The sequence below is a fragment of the Oncorhynchus clarkii genome, chromosome 31 (assembly GCF_045791955.1).
Source record: "Oncorhynchus clarkii lewisi isolate Uvic-CL-2024 chromosome 31, UVic_Ocla_1.0, whole genome shotgun sequence".
Lineage (NCBI taxonomy): Eukaryota > Metazoa > Chordata > Actinopteri > Salmoniformes > Salmonidae > Oncorhynchus > Oncorhynchus clarkii.
In genome coordinates, this window is record NC_092177.1 from 42374037 (window position 1) to 42393378 (window position 19342).

The 19342-nt window shown below is 41.0% G+C and overlaps 1 protein-coding gene across 7 annotated transcripts in view; it reads right to left on the reverse strand.

Annotated features, from left to right (window-relative positions):
• Positions 1-19342, reverse strand: part of LOC139391116 (protein diaphanous homolog 2-like) — a 637381-nt gene that overhangs the window by 569884 nt on the left and 48155 nt on the right. The window lies entirely within an intron of this gene.

Consider the following 19342-nt stretch of genomic DNA (forward strand, 5'->3'; position numbering starts at 1 on the left):
GACTATGAACGTGGCTGCAGACACCTTCGTAACAAAGTCATCTCATCTAATTTAGCACCAGTTAACTTGTGGCCAAAAGCCAAGAAGTGAGCCGCGCCGGAACTGACAGTAGCCTCCAGTCCTAATTATGAAAAGTAAGAGAATGATTAAGTTGAGTGTTGTTTAATGACTTTTAACACATTAGTTTGGAAGCCGCTGTAGGCGCGTGAGGACGCACCAAATGACTAGCGATTTGGGGTTTAATTTACTCCCACGTGGATGAGGTAATCAGGATGGTCCTAATATGTCTAATAGTCAAATAACACATGCACGTATACAAACACACAGAAATAGACATTGGCACACATACACCACACACAACAAACACACAAACACTTAGACAAAGACATTATGCACAAAGAAAATCACAAACACCGTCATTTTTACTAGCCTTGACGACTTGATTACTTTTGGCCAGAGCCTACAAGGTTTTAACATTAGATCAGCCATCGCTACCTGTACGTCCAAATCTGAACCTACATGCACCCACAGAAACAAAAAATATTTTTTCCAAGGCTTTCCAAACATAATTAAGGTTCTCTATTCAAATTTTTCATCCCTTCCCTTCCCTGAAGCCCTCGGTGAATAGCCCAACTTCACATTCATCTCAGTGCAATGAGAAATTATCATAATGATCGTAATTGCTCCAGTCAAACAATGAGACAAGGACAGAATCACAGATGATAGAAATTAAGACAAATGAGTCTGGGTTGTCTTTATTGAGCAAGGAGCACAGCAAGTTGTTACAACACCTCAGCTGATGTTGTGTCTTGTGTGCTGTGTGGTGGTGTGTGTGTGTGTATGAGAGAGAGTGTGTCCTTGGAGCCAAACCACTAAGTATTACTCTGTTTCAGCCGTGGACTCTATCTTTAATGTTGTTTTAACAGGGAGCTGTCCACTCGCCCTGTGGTGCTAAAACCAGTCTGCTGTTGAGCACCGGGCAATATAGTGACATGCTAGTGCTTTAGGCTCGTACCAAAACACCCACATAGGGTACAGGTTACCTACACGTTTGCTCAATATCCACATGTTTAGTGGGTAGTGTAATCATGGGTAGCTTAATTGGTGCTTCCTTGCAAGCAATTTAGCCAATAAGCCTAGTCAGCACTGAACAAAACCGGGCTCCCTTGGGGCTCTCACTCAATCAGCGAGGCCCGATGCCGCTTCCTGATTCCTCGGCAGCACCTGAATGTACAGGTGTCTATGAAAAAGCATGTATTGGATTACTCTCTTACAGTGATAGTGCGGGAGTAGGGGAGTTGTAGGGTTGGGGGCTAGAGTTTTGTGGGAGGGAAGAGTCTATTGGTTGCCAATTATACCCGAGGTGAGTTAAGAGGATTAGAGACCGTGCCTGAGTCCCAAATGGCACCCTATCACCTATATAGTGCACTGCTTTTGACAAGGACCCTGGTAAAAAAGTATTACACTATATAGGGAACAGGGTGCTATTTGAGATGCAAGCACAGACGGAAACGGATCCACCTGGGCAGCTCTCCCTTCAAGCCTCCGGACCCCTCCTCTGCCCTCATTCCCCCCCAGCCCAGGGCTTAATCTACACACAGGTGTTAGAAGAAGAGAAGCCAGGTTGGGCCTTCAGTCTGGCTTCCGCTGGGAGGCCCACACCTGGCTGTGTGTCTGGCTACAGAGGGACTGTGGAAGTTAAGAGCTACGAGTTTTCATTGAGATTGATAATTACTTGTGTGCTGCAGCTGTGGACATGTGGGCAGAATTGAAACAAACCCAACCTTAATTTACGTTGTGATGCAGTCAAAATTCCCCTTTTCACACTTGGTAGTCATTTTTGACAGTAGAATACATGTTTCTGACTCATATCGATGCCACATAGGCTGTTTTCTAAATGAGAAGTAGTTTTTTTAGGCGCAGTTGCTCTTTAAAAGATTCCTCATTATCTTTCACAATTAGTGGGCTCAGCGATGTGCTGAACAACGTAAACTGTGAGGACAAGTACATGAAGGATTTGATTCTCTCCCTCCCTCCTTGTTTCTATGTCTCTCGCTCTCTCCCCTTCCCTACAGGTGGAAATGTTACATTCCAGTGCTTATCAAACCATCAGACTGTTTACCCAGCTGTGTGTGGATTATATCCCCCTAACCCTGCATGTCCTCAGATATCATTCATATATGATCATACACACCAAATTCTATCTATTTCTCTTTCAGAAAAAGAAAAGGCTTCATTTTCCTATTTCCATTAATGGAATGCAAATAATAAGGTTGTGGGTGGAAAGAAAGAAAAACAGATTATTATCTTGTGCTGCTTTTTTGCCACTGCGTAAATGGCTTGCACGGTCTCCTGTGCCTGGGCTATTCCAGAGTGTATCAATCAGTGTGGCAGAGATTTGAAATGCATGAAATGAGCAGGGCCAATCAGCAGTTTTTTTTTTCTCCAAATAGAGAGGGTCAGCAGAAATGCTACTCGGCAACACGGCTTCTCTTTCCCCCCAACCAGGCAGAAAAGGACAAGGTCCAATTGATAGACTAAGGCCATCCGTTTGCTAGTTAAATCTTTCCATTTTCATTGCAATTATATTAATATCTACACAGATATACTACATCCTGAATAAGATAAAGATGGCCACTAGTAATTATCTAAGGTTTTTTATTTATTATAATATAATGGGCTTGTCGGTTGTGTTTTAGAGGGTTAATCAACATTAGCATGTGTTAAATAAGTAAATACAAACGATGTGCTACACTTATTTTGGCCAACGGATTCACAGTAAACTGGAAGTGGTAAAAAGGTAGAAACAACACTTATATTGTTATCCACTCATCTGAATTTTGAGGTTACACCGATAATAAATAGCATTAAAAAAAATCATATTTAATTAGGACTAATCAAGTGAGGCTCCTACCAACATTAGAAAGAATACACAACTTTGCAATTATCTGAATTAATTGGTGTAAACAGTTACCTTGAGTGGATGTGTGTATCATATAAACAAGATAACGTAAAACAATGCATTAACTTATATAGCCTGATGGATCACATAATATCGATAGATGATTAACAGACCAATACAAACACTGTGATTAAAGAAACGTAGGAGGTTGTTTGTTTTCATCGAGTCAATAAAAATAGGCAAACAATAAGAAAATATATAAATAAATATGAAACATAGAGGCCTTCCTCAATAGTGTATATTTCATCTGTGTGACATGTAGGATTGAGCGATATACTGTTTATACCGTATAGCAGGGTATAATGGGTTGGGGGCACCCCCGCCACTCAAGGAAACTGCTTATAACTATTAAGTATAACTATTAAGATTAAGTTAAGTATAACTATAAGAAATCTAAGATGTGTCAAATAAATGATATCAAGCTCAAGGATCCAGCTATGCTTTTGGTTTGCTAACTTGCTAGTTAAGTGGCTAGATGTCAAGATCAAGCTTCTTGGGTTACAGCAGAGACATTCAATCCACTCCTGGATTTCCATTGACCCGGGTTTACTCGACAAAAGCAATGTCGCAAAAAAATCTTTGCGATATGCGTCTTGGAAACGGCTGATAGGAGAGATTTTCTAAAGATCGAAAACATTTTCATCCATTAGACAGGGGTGGATTTAAACGTTTTCCAATTTCCTTTATTGTGACAAATGATGGAAACTGTGTTTTCCAAATAAATTACGATTACTGACGATTACTGAATAATTGTGATGTTAACACATAACTCTGAAGCTCCAATCCACATTTCATTTTAAATTCCAACTGCCTGCTAAATCTATTTTTCAACTATAAAAATAACGTTTCTTTGCAGGATCATTGTCCTGACGTTCAAAAACGGCTGAAATGTTTGGCCTTGCTTTTCTGGTTGGCTGGATGCAAGTTTCACCAACCAATTATTTCAGATCCAGAGGAGAGCACATTTCACAATGGCACGGACCGTGACGATATGTGCAAGCACATAATATTTATTAGAATATGGAAAATATTAGTAAATTCGTGTATGCTATGCTGGCTTTTGTGGGCTACCTGAGACATGAAACCGATAGCTGGTAGGGCAAACAGACTGTCACCTATTTATTAGCGCACAATTTTCCTAAATGGATAATGGAAACACCTTTCAGGTGTGAAGTCATTACATCCACGTCCAGCTGTTTTTAATCGACACAAGATTGTTATATGAAAACATTGTAGGAGGCAATTGTCTAATTAATTTTCAATGTGAATGTTCTAAATGTCGACATTGGACAAGTTAATGGAAACATACAGTACTGTGCCTTCAGAAAGTATTGTTTCCACATTTTGTTACGTTACAGCCTTATTCTAAAATGGATTAAATATATATATTTTCTCAACAATTACCAGTGGTGTAAAGTACTAAAGTAAAACTACTTTAAAGTACTACTTTAAGGAGTTTTTGGAGTATCTGTACCCGACTATTTACATTTTTGACAAATTTTACATTTACTTCACTACATTCCTAAAGAAAATAATGTACTTTTTACTCCATACATTTTTCCCTGACACCAAAAAGTACTCGTTACATTTCGAATGCTTAGCTGGACAAGAAAATAGTCAAATTCACGCACTTCAAGAGAACATCCCTGGTCATCCCTACTGCCTCTGATCTGACGGACTCACTAAACACAAATGCTTCGCTTGAAAATTATGTCTGAGTGTTGGAGTGTGCCCCTGGCTATCCCTAAAAAAATAATACAATTATCCAGTCTGGTTTGCTTAATTTAGGAATGTGAAGTGATTTATACTTTTACTTTTGATACTTAAGTATATTTAAAACCAAATACTTTAAGACTTTTACTCAAGTAGGATTTTACTCTGTGACTTTCATTTTCTATTAAGGTATCTTTATTACTACTCAAGTATGGCATTTGGGTACTTTTTCCACCACTGGCATTCTACACACAATAACTCATAATGACCAAGCAAAAATATTGTTTTGCAAAATCAGAAATACCTTATTTACATAAGTATTCAGACCCTTTAATATGAGACTCGAAATTGAGCCAGGTACATCCTGTTTCCATTGATTATCATTGAGATGTTTCTACAACTTGAATGAAGTCCACCTGTGGTAAATTCAATTGATTGGACATGATTTAGAACACCTGTCTATATAAGGTCCCACAGTTGACAGTGCATGTCAGAGCAAAAACCAAACAATGATAAGGAAGGAATTGTCCGTAGAGCTCCAACACAGGATTGTGTTGAGGCACAGATCTGGGGAAGAGTACCAAAACATTTTTGCAGCATTTTTGCAGCATTTTAGGTTCTTAAATTGAAGAAACTAAGCCACCAGGGGGAGAGAAGGGCCTTGGTTAGGGAGGTGACCAAGAACCGATGGTCACTCTGACATAGCGCTACAGTTCCTCTGTGGATTTGGGAGAACCTTCTCTGCAGCATTCCACCAAGCAGGCCTTTATGGTAGAGTGGCCAGACGAAAGCCACTCCTCAGTAAAAGGCACCGGACAGCCCGCTTGGAGTTAGCCAAAAGGCACCTAAAGACTCTCAGACCGTGATAAACAACATTCTCTGGTCTGATGAAACCAAGATTGAACCCTGTGGCCTGAATGCCAAGTGTCACATCTGGAGGAAACCTGGCACCATCCCTACGGTGAAGCATGGTGGTGGCAGCATCATGCTGTGGGGATGTTTTTCAGTGGCAGAGACTAGGAGGGACTGGAAGACTAATCAGGATCGAGGCAAAGATGAGCGGAGCAAAGTACAAAGAGATCCTTGATGAAAACCTGCTCCAGAGCACTCAGGACCTCAGACTGGGGTGAAGGTTCACCTTCCAACAGGACAACGACGCTAAGCACACAGCCTAGACAACGCAGGAGTGATTTCAAGACAAGTCTCTGGATGACCTTGAGTGGCCCAGCCAAAACTCGGACTTGAACCCGATCAAACATCTCTAGAGAGACCTGAAAATATCTGTGCAGCGACGCTCCCCATCCAACCAGACAGAGCTTGAGATGATCTGCAGAGAAGAATTGGAGAAACTCAGCAAATGCAGGTGTGCCAAGCTTGTAGCGTCATACCCAAGAAGACTCTGTGCTTTAATCACTGACAAAGGTGCTTCAACAAAGTGCTGAGTAAAGGTTGTGATACCGTTTTTAATTTTTAATAAATTAACACAAAAAACAGTTTTTGCTTTGTCAGAGAAGGTGCCCACAAATTCTCCCAATAAAACAAAAAACTGATCTTGAGCACATGGACAAAGTCCTTCAGACGGGCAAGACAATAACACATGTTCATCAGCCCCATCTAAATGCACAGGCTGGTTTGTTTTCAATCAATTATTATGTCATTGTTAGGTCAGAAAACCCCTTGGCTGTCCTCTCTCACTCTAGCTATTTATTTATTTTTACCTTTATTTAACTAGGAAAGTCAGTTAAGAACAAATTCTTATTTACAATGATGGCCTAGGAACAGTGGATTAACTGCCTTGTTCAGGGGCAGAACGATAGATTTGTACCTTGTCAGCTCGGGGATTTGATCTTGCAACCTTTCAGTTACTAGTCCAACTATCTAACCACTAGGCTACCAGCCTACTGTACACACAAATATTTGTGCTGTATTCAAATGTCAGCCAAAGAAGTCCGCAGCAGTGGCGGATGGCAAATGGAAAAGGAATTACAATGATTTGACTAGTACACTTGAAAAGACTTGTGTTAACTATGCATGGAGAATGGTGCCCGGCACCCAAAGTGAGCGCGTCATCTTTAATCGGTGGGTAATTTATTGACTCCCATTTACACCGCCCTGTAATATGAGTGATCAAGGCCCCCATCTGTAAAAATGCAATAAACCAGGGAAGTGTTTTGTGAACAAAAGCAAATAACAAAGTCCACACATCATTATGTTGCCTTCATAAACTATTAGAATGGCTCCAAATGGTGGGGTGGATGGGTGGGAGCAACAATGGATGCCAAATAGGGCCGTCGGTTCATAAGCCATTAGGATGAGTAAATGGTAGAGGGGGAAGGGGGTCACATTGCCTGCCAAATGGGGACTCGGGTTCAAGTTGTGGTTAAGCATGTCAAACATGGAGACACTAAAGTGGCTGACACTTCATCACATGGCTATTTTCAATGATAAAAATGACTCCCTGCCTGTGTCTCAAATGGAACCTTATTCCCTATATAGAGCACTCATTTTTACCAGAGCCCTTAGGGAATAGGGTGTCATTTTGGACACACCATCCATCCCCCCCCCCCCCCCCCCCCCACAGAACAAACTAACTAAATAGATAGTGCCGAGTATATAAATAGCCCAAGAAAGCCATCCAAGGAGCAATAATAAATAATATGGCACACTGTTCTAGCTAATTCATTAATGCCACATCTAGAAGAATCCATTCGTGTACAGACACCACCAGCCCATGGTTTGATGCTCTTTGTATAGATTAAATAATTAGAGGTCTGCCCACTATCATCGTTTTCCAAAATAATTCATTAAGAGACTGATCCGACTGCTCCGGGGTGAAGTTGAAGTATCCCCTAGATACAGATCTAGGATCAGCTTCCCCTACCCCAATCCTCACCTTAACCATAGGATCAGCATCTAAGGGTAACTTCACCGATCAGTCACGAAAAACACCACCTAGCTGCTATAAGTGTATCGATTTTCACATGAGATCACCAATCTCACTGCTGTATAAAATTATTTGGCGGGGTGAAGGGGGGGGTTCAAACCGTCCTGAATTCATACAAGATTTTCTCAAATGCACAAGGAAAAAACAAACACTCGTCCGTCAAGGAGAATAAAGCTGTGTATGTGTGGCTCTGTTTTCATTACGTTTTCAGAGAATACAGAATAAAATTAAGACGGAAAGACAAAGACGGATGCAATTAAGTGTCACGCTTGTTGTTTCACTCAATTGACTTTTGAAGTGCAAAGTCGGGTATTATCATACTGATACAGGGAACATGTGTGGAGATGTAGGGGAGTCAGAGATGTGGTACGTTCATTGTGTTACCACTCCTACCTTGTCACAACACAACTGATTGTCTGAAACGCATTAAGAAGGAAATCAATTCCACAAATTCCATTTTAACAAGGCACACCTGTTAACTGAAATGCATTCCAGGTGACTACCTCATGAAGCTAGTTGACAGAATGCCAAGAGTGTGCAAAGCTGTCATCGAGTCAAAGGGTGGCTACTTTGAAGAATCTCAAATATAAAAAATATTTTGGTTACTTCATGATTCCATATGTGTTACTTCATAGTGTTGATGTGTGTTAATAGTGTCACTATTAATTTACAATGTAGAAAATAGTAGGTGTGGTCAAACTTTTGACTGGTACTGTACATCTAACTACAGTAGAGTGTATTGTGATGCAGCAGGTACCACTATACTGTACAGTGATGTAAGGAAATATCAGCCTTGTGAGGATTAGATGCACTACAGTGTGATGAGAGGGAGGACAATAGGAAAGCCCACCTCTCTCTTTTTTCTCTCTCCCGCTCAATCTGTTGTCTGTGCTCGCTCGTCTCTCCCTCCCTGCTTCTCTCTCCATCTGCCCCTCTGTCTCTTTCTCTCTCTCCCCCTCTCCCCTCTTTTCCCATCTAGGAGTGAATGGGCGCAGGGTGGCTTCACTGCACGTCGGCAGAAGTTCCACAAAAGCCGGTGGAGGTCCAGGGGCCAGGCACAGAGAGAGAGGGAGAAAAGGGAGGAGTGAAACACAGCTTTCTCCTCTCCTCTCTCTAGTGCAGAGGGGAGGGAGAGAGCAGCTCTGTCCACAGACTATAGAGCTGGAAAGGCAAAACTTTGAATTAGGGCTACAGTTATCAAAATCCAGAAAAGAGCTGTTAAATTCTACAACCACCTAAAACGGAATCAATGCCCACACATTCCACAAAATGGAGTGTAAACTGAGCTGCACTTCCTAACCTCCTGACAAATGTCTGACCACATTAGAGATACATATTTCCCACAGATCACACAGACCCACAAAGAATTTGAAAACAAATCAAACATTGATAAACTCTCATTTCTGTGAAATACTACAGTGTGCAATCACAGCAGCAAGACTTGTGGCCCGTTGCCATGAGAAAAGGGCCACCAAATCGTTGTGCTTTGACCCCTAAAACCATTAGGATGATCAATTCCATTCTAATAAGAAAACATCTGGAACAAAGGCCCCTAATAGCAGACAGATGCTGGGTAAAGTGGGATAATTAGGGTTGGGCTGAGAGATGCTGACTAATGCAGGCAATTTTGGAAATGCACTGTCAATCCCTAAAACAAAACACACTGAATATTTGATATATATTTCATATCTCTCTTCTATTAATTATGACAGAGTGATATCAGTAATGGCTGTGGGTGAGTGCGAGAGTGTGAGTATGCGGATGCCACACAGAGAGAGAGAGAATACTACTGTGTCAAGGTTTGCTATGACAAATGCTGATTTGAGCAGCATCAAAATTGGTCAATTAAAGGGGGAAAGCTGCTTTCAGGTAATGTTTCATCTTATTAAATAAGGTATAAATCAATCTTCAGGAATGTGAGGTGTTCATGGCTTTTAATGATTGTGTGTGCGCGTGGATGGTAGAGAAAGATAGGGCTACACTTTCATTTATGGACATAGATACAGTACACTTACCATTCAGACATTCATGTGACATAGAGACCATTGTGTGTCCTTGTGCACTGCACATCTTTCAAGCCTATACACCATTGATTAGAAAAGCTTAACAAAAGCAGTCCAGAGTCCACCTCCTAAAAGTCAATGCGAGAGGCAGACAATTAAGGCCCAAGCATACAAAAAGGAAGAATAGAGGATAGGCAGCAGGAAAACTTGGTAATTCACTGGCTATACAAGTCTTTGGTAATCATTAATACATATAATTTACCTTAAGTATGCGGTGTAGTATACCGTCAGTATACCGTCAGCTTCTCAGAGAAACCACATTTGTATTACCGCGAACCATTCATTATATTTAATGTGAATACCTCGAGGAAATCCTTCTCTCTCCCTCAAAGACGCCCTTTTCAATGTTGATACAAATTTGCCTTTTCTTCTCCCACATAACAGACGTAATGTTATCTTGCTTTCGTGTTCTAGTATTTTATCACGATTCAAGGTAACACAACATCTCAATTCACCTGTGTGAAATAGAAGAGAGAATAGCACGTCTATCCCTACTCAGACACTCAACAGCGAAGTTAGAGGTCATACTGACGAGACTTTACCACAACTATCTTCATTCAATATGATGTGTAACCTGTGCAGCTTTGCCTGTATTTTGCCATATTATGTATTTTTGGATGGGTATACAAATATGGCAAACCGTTTCAGTCATTCATTAACTTTGCTCTAATTCCTGGAAATCAGGCTCCCTTGAGAGGTACTTCTGTTTAAAAGGGGAGGTATCTGAATACCAAAAGAGATGCATTAGCATAGAATAGACAGTTTGGGGAATAGGAGGAAATAGCAAGTTTGACAGCAGCAGCAGACAGCAACAGATATGACAGAACACTGTTCCACAGAGAACATGACACTGTTGGTAAAGAAGCCTCCCAACTAACAGTAATTGGTTTTAAAATAATATAATTTATTATCGTTATGGAGGCTTGTTCAGAAATGCAAACAGAGGGGGGAAACATTTCCCTAGAGGCTTGGGCTGAACTGCTTAACCAAAAACCAGGAGATGAAAGGAGCAATTCAATGGACAATTTTGGTTTGTTTTTATCAGAATAAGCTTTTGAGATGTTGCTGTTATGCTCGGCAACAAGATTTTTCGTCTTCATTTTTTGGTGTAAATGCTAACCTATACCTGACACTGAGCCCCTAGAGGGGACTTACAAACAATTTGGCAAACAGCATGATATAGCATGATTCATAGGTGAGGGGCTACAGATGAGAAAGATTTGAGGGGGGCAGACTAAAAGCTCAATGTGATTGATGTCCATTTACCTGCTAAGTCTATATCCCACATCAAGGGCATCGCCATTTCATGAAACACTTAAATAACCTTATGGGCAATATTCAGTAATTGGTTCCCATTCTAAAGAAATGCTTTATACGTTTTTGACACCAACTGGTGGAGTATTATGACGGCCCTATTCTGTCTGTCAAGCTTCAACCGAAAAAGACAAGATGGATATTTTTAAGTTTTTAACTCATATTCCATTTGGCACAGACGGCTGAAGAAAACAGAATTGCCATATGGCTGTGTTTTAAAAATGTATGTGGCATGATGGTGGTGGGCACCTGAGCAGAGGGGGGCTTTGTCGGGTGAGGCGGCATCTGCGCCGTTGTGTCCCCGTTTGAGGAGAAACACATGACATCCACAAACAAGCCTGCTGCCAGGCCACGCCAGCCTTACCTACCCCACCTATTGCACGGCTCTACTACACACTCATAGGTGGCTCTGAATCAGTCCTGTATTCATTTATTTTTACATTTATTTAGCCAGGAAAGTCAGTTAAGAACAAATTCTTATTTACAATTACGGCCTACCAAAAGGCAAAAGGCCTCCTGTGGGGATGGGATTAAAAATAATAATAATAAAACAAAATATATTAATATAGGACTAAACACACATCACGACAAGAGAGACATAAAGTCAGAAAACAACGTAGCAAGGCAGCAACACATGACAACACACCATGGTAGAAACACAACATGACAACAACATGGTAGCAGCAGAAAACTTGTAACAAATATTATTAGCCAATATCAGGAGCCTCAATACCCACATACAGACAGATGAATGGAGGGATAGATAGATTTGATTAATTGATTAGATAGATAGATACTACAGATATATAGATATACACCACAGAGAGACAGATAGAAATAGAGTAGTGCCCTCTGCCATGCTGTGCCAGCCACATCTCCACTACACTCGTGTGACACTGAATTAGTCCTGTATCAGGAACATTCAACACCCAAACACAGAGCGGAACAGATAGAGATGCATAGAGATGACAGAAGCTATGTGCCCAGAAAAACATAGCTTGATCAGGGGGCTCAATACCCAGATACAGGGATTCAATGGAATGGATTTTGAGGTGGATATAGAGACATGAGATTTTGAGTTGTGCAGCTATGAGAACACTAACATGTTTTTATAGTGAGGAGTGTGTTTTCTTCATTCGTCACACCGGCGCCACAGATAAATTATTCAGGTCACGATTACATAAATGTCTGGTCAATATGTGGGGCCTTGTCGATAACAGGCGAGGTTGTGTTACGTTGAGCTTTCTCACTGTCGTGCCATTGTGTTTGAGACTTGTGAGGCTTAAGAACAAAAGCAGAGCAGAACATATGTCTGCAATGTTAAGAGGCCATCTTGGTTGTGGAGTTTTCAGAGAAAAAATTAAGCGGTGAAGAATCTGTTTTCTTGTTGTTTTTTTCAACTGCAAAGTGAGGCTGATCGGTGTATCGATCGGTGAAAGATGGATCCATTTGAATGCTGTTGAGGCGTTTCACACTTATTCTCCTCTTTAAAGATCAGACAACTTCTTACAAATGGCATAAGGAAGCCAGACATAGTGGTGCGGGGTGTGTGTGTGTGTGTGTGTGTAGGCTGCTAGGTAGAACAAAACCTATTTGGTCAATTCCATAGCAACATTGTGACTTTTCCCATACCTTTTTCCTCTTTTGCACCATGGAGAGTTCAATAGACTTCTATTGCCATCTTGCGGCAACCTTCAGTAGTTCACCTCAGAGACAGAAAACGGTTGATGCTGCTGACCACCAACACTCGAAAGGGGAATAAATATCTAAAAAACAGTATTTATAGCAAAGGCGATACAGACAATACGTTGTCGGCATGCGTACACAGACAGAGGCCAATGTGAAAGTATCTTTGTCATAATTAAAAATGGAGCTGAAAGAGGGCTGCCGTGCTTCTAGATCTTAGGAAACCTTGCCAAATGTTATTTTAAAAGGATTTCGCTACACCCGCAATAACATCTGCTAAACACGTGTATGTGACCAATACAATTTGATTTGAAAAATACCGCTAATGTCAAAACTGTGTACTGTTTTGTCTTGGTAAGTACGCCTGAAAGTTATGCGAAAGGGCGGACTCCCAGCTCTTCAGGCTCTCTTGCTAGGCGGACGACACAAAGGGAGAAGTCGTAAAACTTCAAAGCGGACATTTTAACCGTGCGACACATCTCTCTCGGGTGCCCTTAAAAGGGAAAACTGCAAAGGAAGAAATTATAGCGCTGAGTCACCCAGCCTTGATCAGATCACCGATCATTACAGGCAACCGGGGAACTGCCTGGGAATCAGTAGAAGCAGTGCTGTTGATGAGGCGATTATGGGGCTTACTTACTTCCTGTGCGGATGGTATGACAGCAGTGGAGCATGTTGGAGAAGACTGGAAGGGAATAGGCAAGGTACACCTTGCTAGAGATGTGCCGGGTGGGCTTATTGACTACGGCGGGGGCAAATAAGGGGAGCTCCAAGAAGAGTTTGGAGGGGTTAAGAGGGGAGATTATGATATATCAGTCAGCATAGCTGTGGCTCTTTCCACCTCCACCTTTTTCCACCCCCGAGCTGGAGTGACTTTGGTTTAGCCCAGAAATGTCCTTATAACTTATGAACTGATGCCTCTGCGTCAGTGAGTCAAACAAACAACAACTAAGAGTATCTCTAGGATGATGTAAAGTATCTACTTCTGGTGGAAAGTAGCTACCTCCTCCTCCACGCAACTGGCTGGACTCACTGGTGAAATCAACAGATGTTTTGAACTGCTGCCCAGTGCACAAGCACACATGTGCACACACGCACTCCTGTGACCGCTGCCTGCGGTCGAAGGCACATGCCAAATATGCACCGCCATGGTGGAGTTGTACTGAGTTTGGCATGGGCAACAGAGCATCACGGGAGGGGATGGAGTCAGACAAGGTTAGGGAAAGGACTACTCAGTTATCACACACCGACAATACATACACACCGACAGACAAACAGGAGACGTGATATACTAAGAGAGACATCTCTAGTAATCACCCACCACCTTGCATAAAAAAACATGGCCGTAAAACACAAAACAAATAACTTACTAAATATAAACATATGTGGCGGGGGAGGGAAGGAGCCAATCCTTCCCTTCACCGGGGGGCACCAACTGAATCAAGCCCGTCCAAACGACCATAAAAAGCGAAGGGGTACACTGAATTTCACAGCTGTGTGAACAGTTAAAGCAGAGGAGGCCGGGGATGCTGTGGTGGAATCGCAGACAGAGACGAGTTGTAAAAATATGCCATAAAGTTTATGGAGCCTAATGCAGCCTGCAGGAGCACCCCGTGGAGCCGGCGTGCCGTGTAGTGTGTTAGAGAGAGCCGTGGGGGAGATGAACCACTGAGCGCGTAGGCAGTGTTCACCCAGCCCCATTACTGACAGCCCCAATATCACACACACACACACACAGGAAGACACACAGGCAAGCAGGCTTGCCAAACACACACAGAAAAAGCAGGCACATACACACGCACTTCTTTTTTTCTGTGTTTCTGTCTAAATATAGTCTTGCTCTCTCCCTCTATCTTTGGCTCTGGCTCTTTCTCTCCATTCCGCTTTTCCTTAATATCCAAATCTGAGAGGAGAGGACATGTTCAAGTCATGATGTTGCTTCAGGGCCAATGACAGTGCTGCTTACAAACACAAGGACAAGGTCATCAAAACACACACACACACACACACACACACACACACTCCATATGCTTTCAATATCAGCATACCATGTCCACTCCAGACGCCCTTTCATGTTCCCTTCAAAATAATGAGATCCAGCTCTCTACCTTTGAAAGCACGAAGCCTGATTGTCTCTCTTCCTTTGAAAAGAGATGTACTTTGCCTTCAGAAAGTATTCATACCCCTTCACTTATTCCACCTTCTGTTGTGTTACAGCCTGAATTCAAAATTGATTAAAAAAAAAACAGGGAAACATGTTAGACATTTTTGCAAATGTACTGAAAGTGAAATACATAAATATCTCATTAACATAAGCATATACCCCTGAGTCAATACATCTTAGAATCAAATTTGGCAGTGATTACAGATGTGAGTCTTTCTGGGTAAGTCTCTAAGAGCTTTGCACACCTGGATTGTACAATATTTGCACATTATTATTATTTTAATTCTTAAAGCTCTGTCAAGATGGTTGTTGATCATTGCCGGACAGCCATTTTCAAGTCTTCAAGTCAGACTGAACCAGGTTTTCCTCTAGGATTTTGCCTGTGCTTAGCTCATTTCCGTTTATTTTTATCCTAAAAAAACTCCCTAGTTCTTGCAGATGACAAGCATACCCATAAAATGATGCCTGCTTTAAAAGATGAGCACTCAGTGGTATTCTGTGATGTGTTGTTTTGGAATTGCCCCAAACATAACTCTTTGTATTCAGGACAAAAATAATAATTTATTTGACACAATTTTTTGCAGTTTTACTTTAGTGCCTTATTGCAAACAAGGTGCACGTTTTCGAAAAATAAAAAAAATTCTGTACAGGCTTCCTTCTTTTCACTTAGGTTGGTATTGTGGAGTAACTACAATGGTGTTGATCCTTCCTCAGTTTTGTCCTATAACAGCCATTAAACTCTAACTGTTTTAAAGTCACCATTGGACCCATGGTGAAATCCCTGAGGGGTTTCCTTCCTCTCCGGCAACTGTGATAGGAAAGACACCTGCATCTTTGTAGTGACTGGGTGTATTGCTACACCATCCAAAGTGTAATTAAGAACTTCACCATGTTCAAAGGGATATTCAATGTCTGCTTTTTTATTTTTACCCCCCCAATAGGTGCCCTTCTGTGCGAGGCATTGGAAAACTCCCCTGGTCTTTTGTGGTTGAATCTGTGTTTGAAATTCACTGCTTGATCTGAATCTGAAACAATTGAGGGACCTTACAGATAATTGTATGTGTGAGGTACAGAGCTCAGGTAATCATTAAACACATTTTTTGCACAGTGTGTTCATGCAACTTATTGTGACTTGTTTTTTTTTTACTCCCAAACGTATTTAAGCTTGCCATAACAAAGGGGTTGAATACTTAGAAACTCAAGACATTTCAGCTTCTTATTTTTTTATTAATTTGTAAAACATAATTCCACTTTGACATTATGGGTTATTACGTGTAGGCCAGTGACACCAAATCTCAATTTAATGGAAAAATAGTCAAGGTGTGCGAATACTTTCTGAAGGCACTGTATTTAGTATAATGCAGTGGTGGGGAGAGGAGAGTATAGATGAGAGAACAGGGGTAAGGAGAGAAAAGAAGAGGCACTTAAAAGAAAAGGGACTTCTCCGCTTTTCCTCTGCAGTGGGAGTTAGGGAGTGTGTTCACTCAGAGGTTCCTCCCACGAGTTACGCTGCTACCTACCACAGCTCAGAAATCATGTTCTATATTTGTTGCACTTTACCTCTCCCACAGTTGCACTCATCTTACGACCAAGGTGGGCGTTTGAAGACAGGAACATTTCAGTTGAATCTAGTGAAAGGTTAGCCAAGCCAAGCATGGAAAATACTCTTGGAGAAATGCTGCAAATATGTTGCAAACAATAGTATTGTAATAGTGTAGCAGTAATACAGTATACAACACTAGAATAGAGTGCGTTCGGAACGTATTCAGCCCCCTTGCCTTTTTCCACATTATCTTATGTTACAGCCTTATTCTAAAATTGATTAAATACATTTTCTTCCTCATCAATATACACACAATAACCTAGAATGACAAAGCGAAAACGTCTTTTTTTTTTTTTTTAATGTTTCAAATGTATTAAAAATAAAAAACAGAAATACCTTACTTATGTAAGTATTCAGACCCTTTTCCATGAGACTGTGAATAGAGCATCCTGTTTCCATTGATCGTCCTTGAGATGTTTCTATAACTTGATTGGAGTCCACCTGTGATAAATTCAATTGATTGGACATGATTTGGAAAGGCACATACTGTACCTGTCTATATAAGGTCTCACAGTTGACAGTGCATATTAGAGCAAAAACCAAGCCATGAGGTCGAACGAATTGTACGTAGAGTTCAGAGACAGGATTGAACTAGCTGTGCAAATATGCTCCCCATCCAACCAGACAGAGGATCTGCAGAGAAGAATGGGAGAAACAACCCAAATACAGGTGTGCCAAGCTTGTAGTGTCATACCCAAGAAGACTCAAGTCTTTAATCGATGCCAAAAGTGCTTCAACAAAGTACTGAGTTAAGGGTCTGAATACTTAGGTAAATGTTATATTTCAGTTTATTTTTCGTTTTTTTTTATAAATTTGCAAACATTTCTAAAAACCTGTTTTTGCTTTGTCATTATGGGGTATTGTGTGTAGATTGATGAGGGAAAAAAAGCAATTTAATCACTTTTAGAATAGAAAAGTCATGGGGTCTGAATAATTTCTGAATGTACTGTACATTGGAAGAATATACAGGCACTGAATTATTTGTTTTTTTGTTTGGTTGAAACATCCAACTTGGAGTGACAGAACAGCTACAATGCCATGTATACAAGAGAGGAAGTTAATAAATAGCATGTCTCGTCAAGAGGCAGAAACGCAAACTCCTGCACAATGCTGTTTAATTCAATTCATGAGCACTATATTTAAATCCCTTTGCTCTCTCAAAACCAATATGCTGCCGAATTCCGACAGACTCAACAGACATAGAAATAACCTAGAAAAGGTCTCTGAATTGTATAAAGCATGAATCAATCAGATCTACACTTGACATTTCTGAATTAGAGTTGGACTGAAAGACATTAAAATTGTATGCCAAAAGGTGTCTGCGTGCCAAGTTTCTATATTGAAGTATTAATAAAGGGCTCGGGGGAAGAGCGAGGGGACAAATGAAAATTAATATTGTTTTACTGTCAATCCATGCTGAGCCCTGGGAAACTTGAATATGATTGATGGCCTAGCGCACAACACAAACACCACTGATCTACAGACTCAATATAGGCCTAATGGCGCTGCATTGCTGATGTTATAGCAGGGAATCATAGGCGTATAGACAGTACAATATGGCTTGAAGAAGATAGATGTGTTGTTTGTAATGACTGAAATGATCCCAGTAGAGCAGTGGTTCCCAAACTTTTTATAGTCCCGTACCCCTTCAAACATTCAACCTCCAGCTGCGTACCCCCTCTAGCACCAGGGTTGTTGTTGTTTTTTGCCATCATTGTAAGCCTGCAGCGCACACACACAATACGATGCATTTATTTAACTTAAGAATGAGTGTGAGTTGTCACTACCTGGCTCTTAGAGCTCTTATAGGACCAGGGCACAAATAATAATATAATAAAATCAAGAATTTTGCTCTTTATAAAACTGTATTTGTTCATGGAAAATTGGGAATAACTCACCACAGGTTAATGAGAAGGCTGCGCTTGAAAGGATGCACATAACTCTGCAATGTTGGGTTGAATTGGAGAAACTCTCAGTCTTAAATCGTTTTCCACACAGTCTGTGCCTATATTTAGTTTTCATGCAGTGAGGTCCGAGAATCCACTCTCACATAGGTACGTGGGCATCAGTATCTTAACAGTGTGATTTTCCAAGGCCAAATAATCTGAGCGCTGCCCAATCCAGAAATCTGTCAGTGGCTTCTGATTTTTGTTTATTTTATTTGTTTATTTTTTTTACCGTTATTTAACTAGGCAAGTCAGTTAAGAACAAATTCTTATTTTCAATGACGGCCTAGGAACAGTGGATTAACTGCCTGTTCAGGGGCAGAACGACAGATTTGTACCTTGTCAGCTCGGGGGTTTGAACTTGCAACCTTCCGGTTACTAGTCCAACGCTCTAACCACTAGGCTACCCTGCCGCCCAGATTAAATGCAATTGTCACTTGTTGCAATTCCGATGAGGCTCTCGTGATCAGATATCGGTAACTGGACTGAAGGCAGGGCATGAAAGGGATAACGAATCCAGTTGTTTGTGTCATACTTTTCGGAAAAGTACCTGCATAATTGCGTACCCAACTCACTCAGGTGCTTCGCATTATCACAATTGACATTGTCCGTAAGATTGACTTCATTTGTCAACAAAAAAATCATACAATGATGGAAAGACCTGTGGGTTGTCCTTGTTAGAGTTCCAACTTCTTAATCATAGCCTCAATTTTGTCCCACACATTGAATATAGTTGTGAAGATTCCCTGTAATCCTAGATTCAGATCATTCAGCCGAGAAAAAACATCACCCAGATAGGCCAGTTGTGTGAAACACTCGTCATCATGCAAGCGGTCAGACAAGTGAAAATGATGGTCAGTAAAGAAAATCTTAAGCTCGTCTCTCAATTTAAAAAAAAGTTTCAATACTTTTCCCCTTGATATCAAGCGCACTTCTGTATGTTGTAA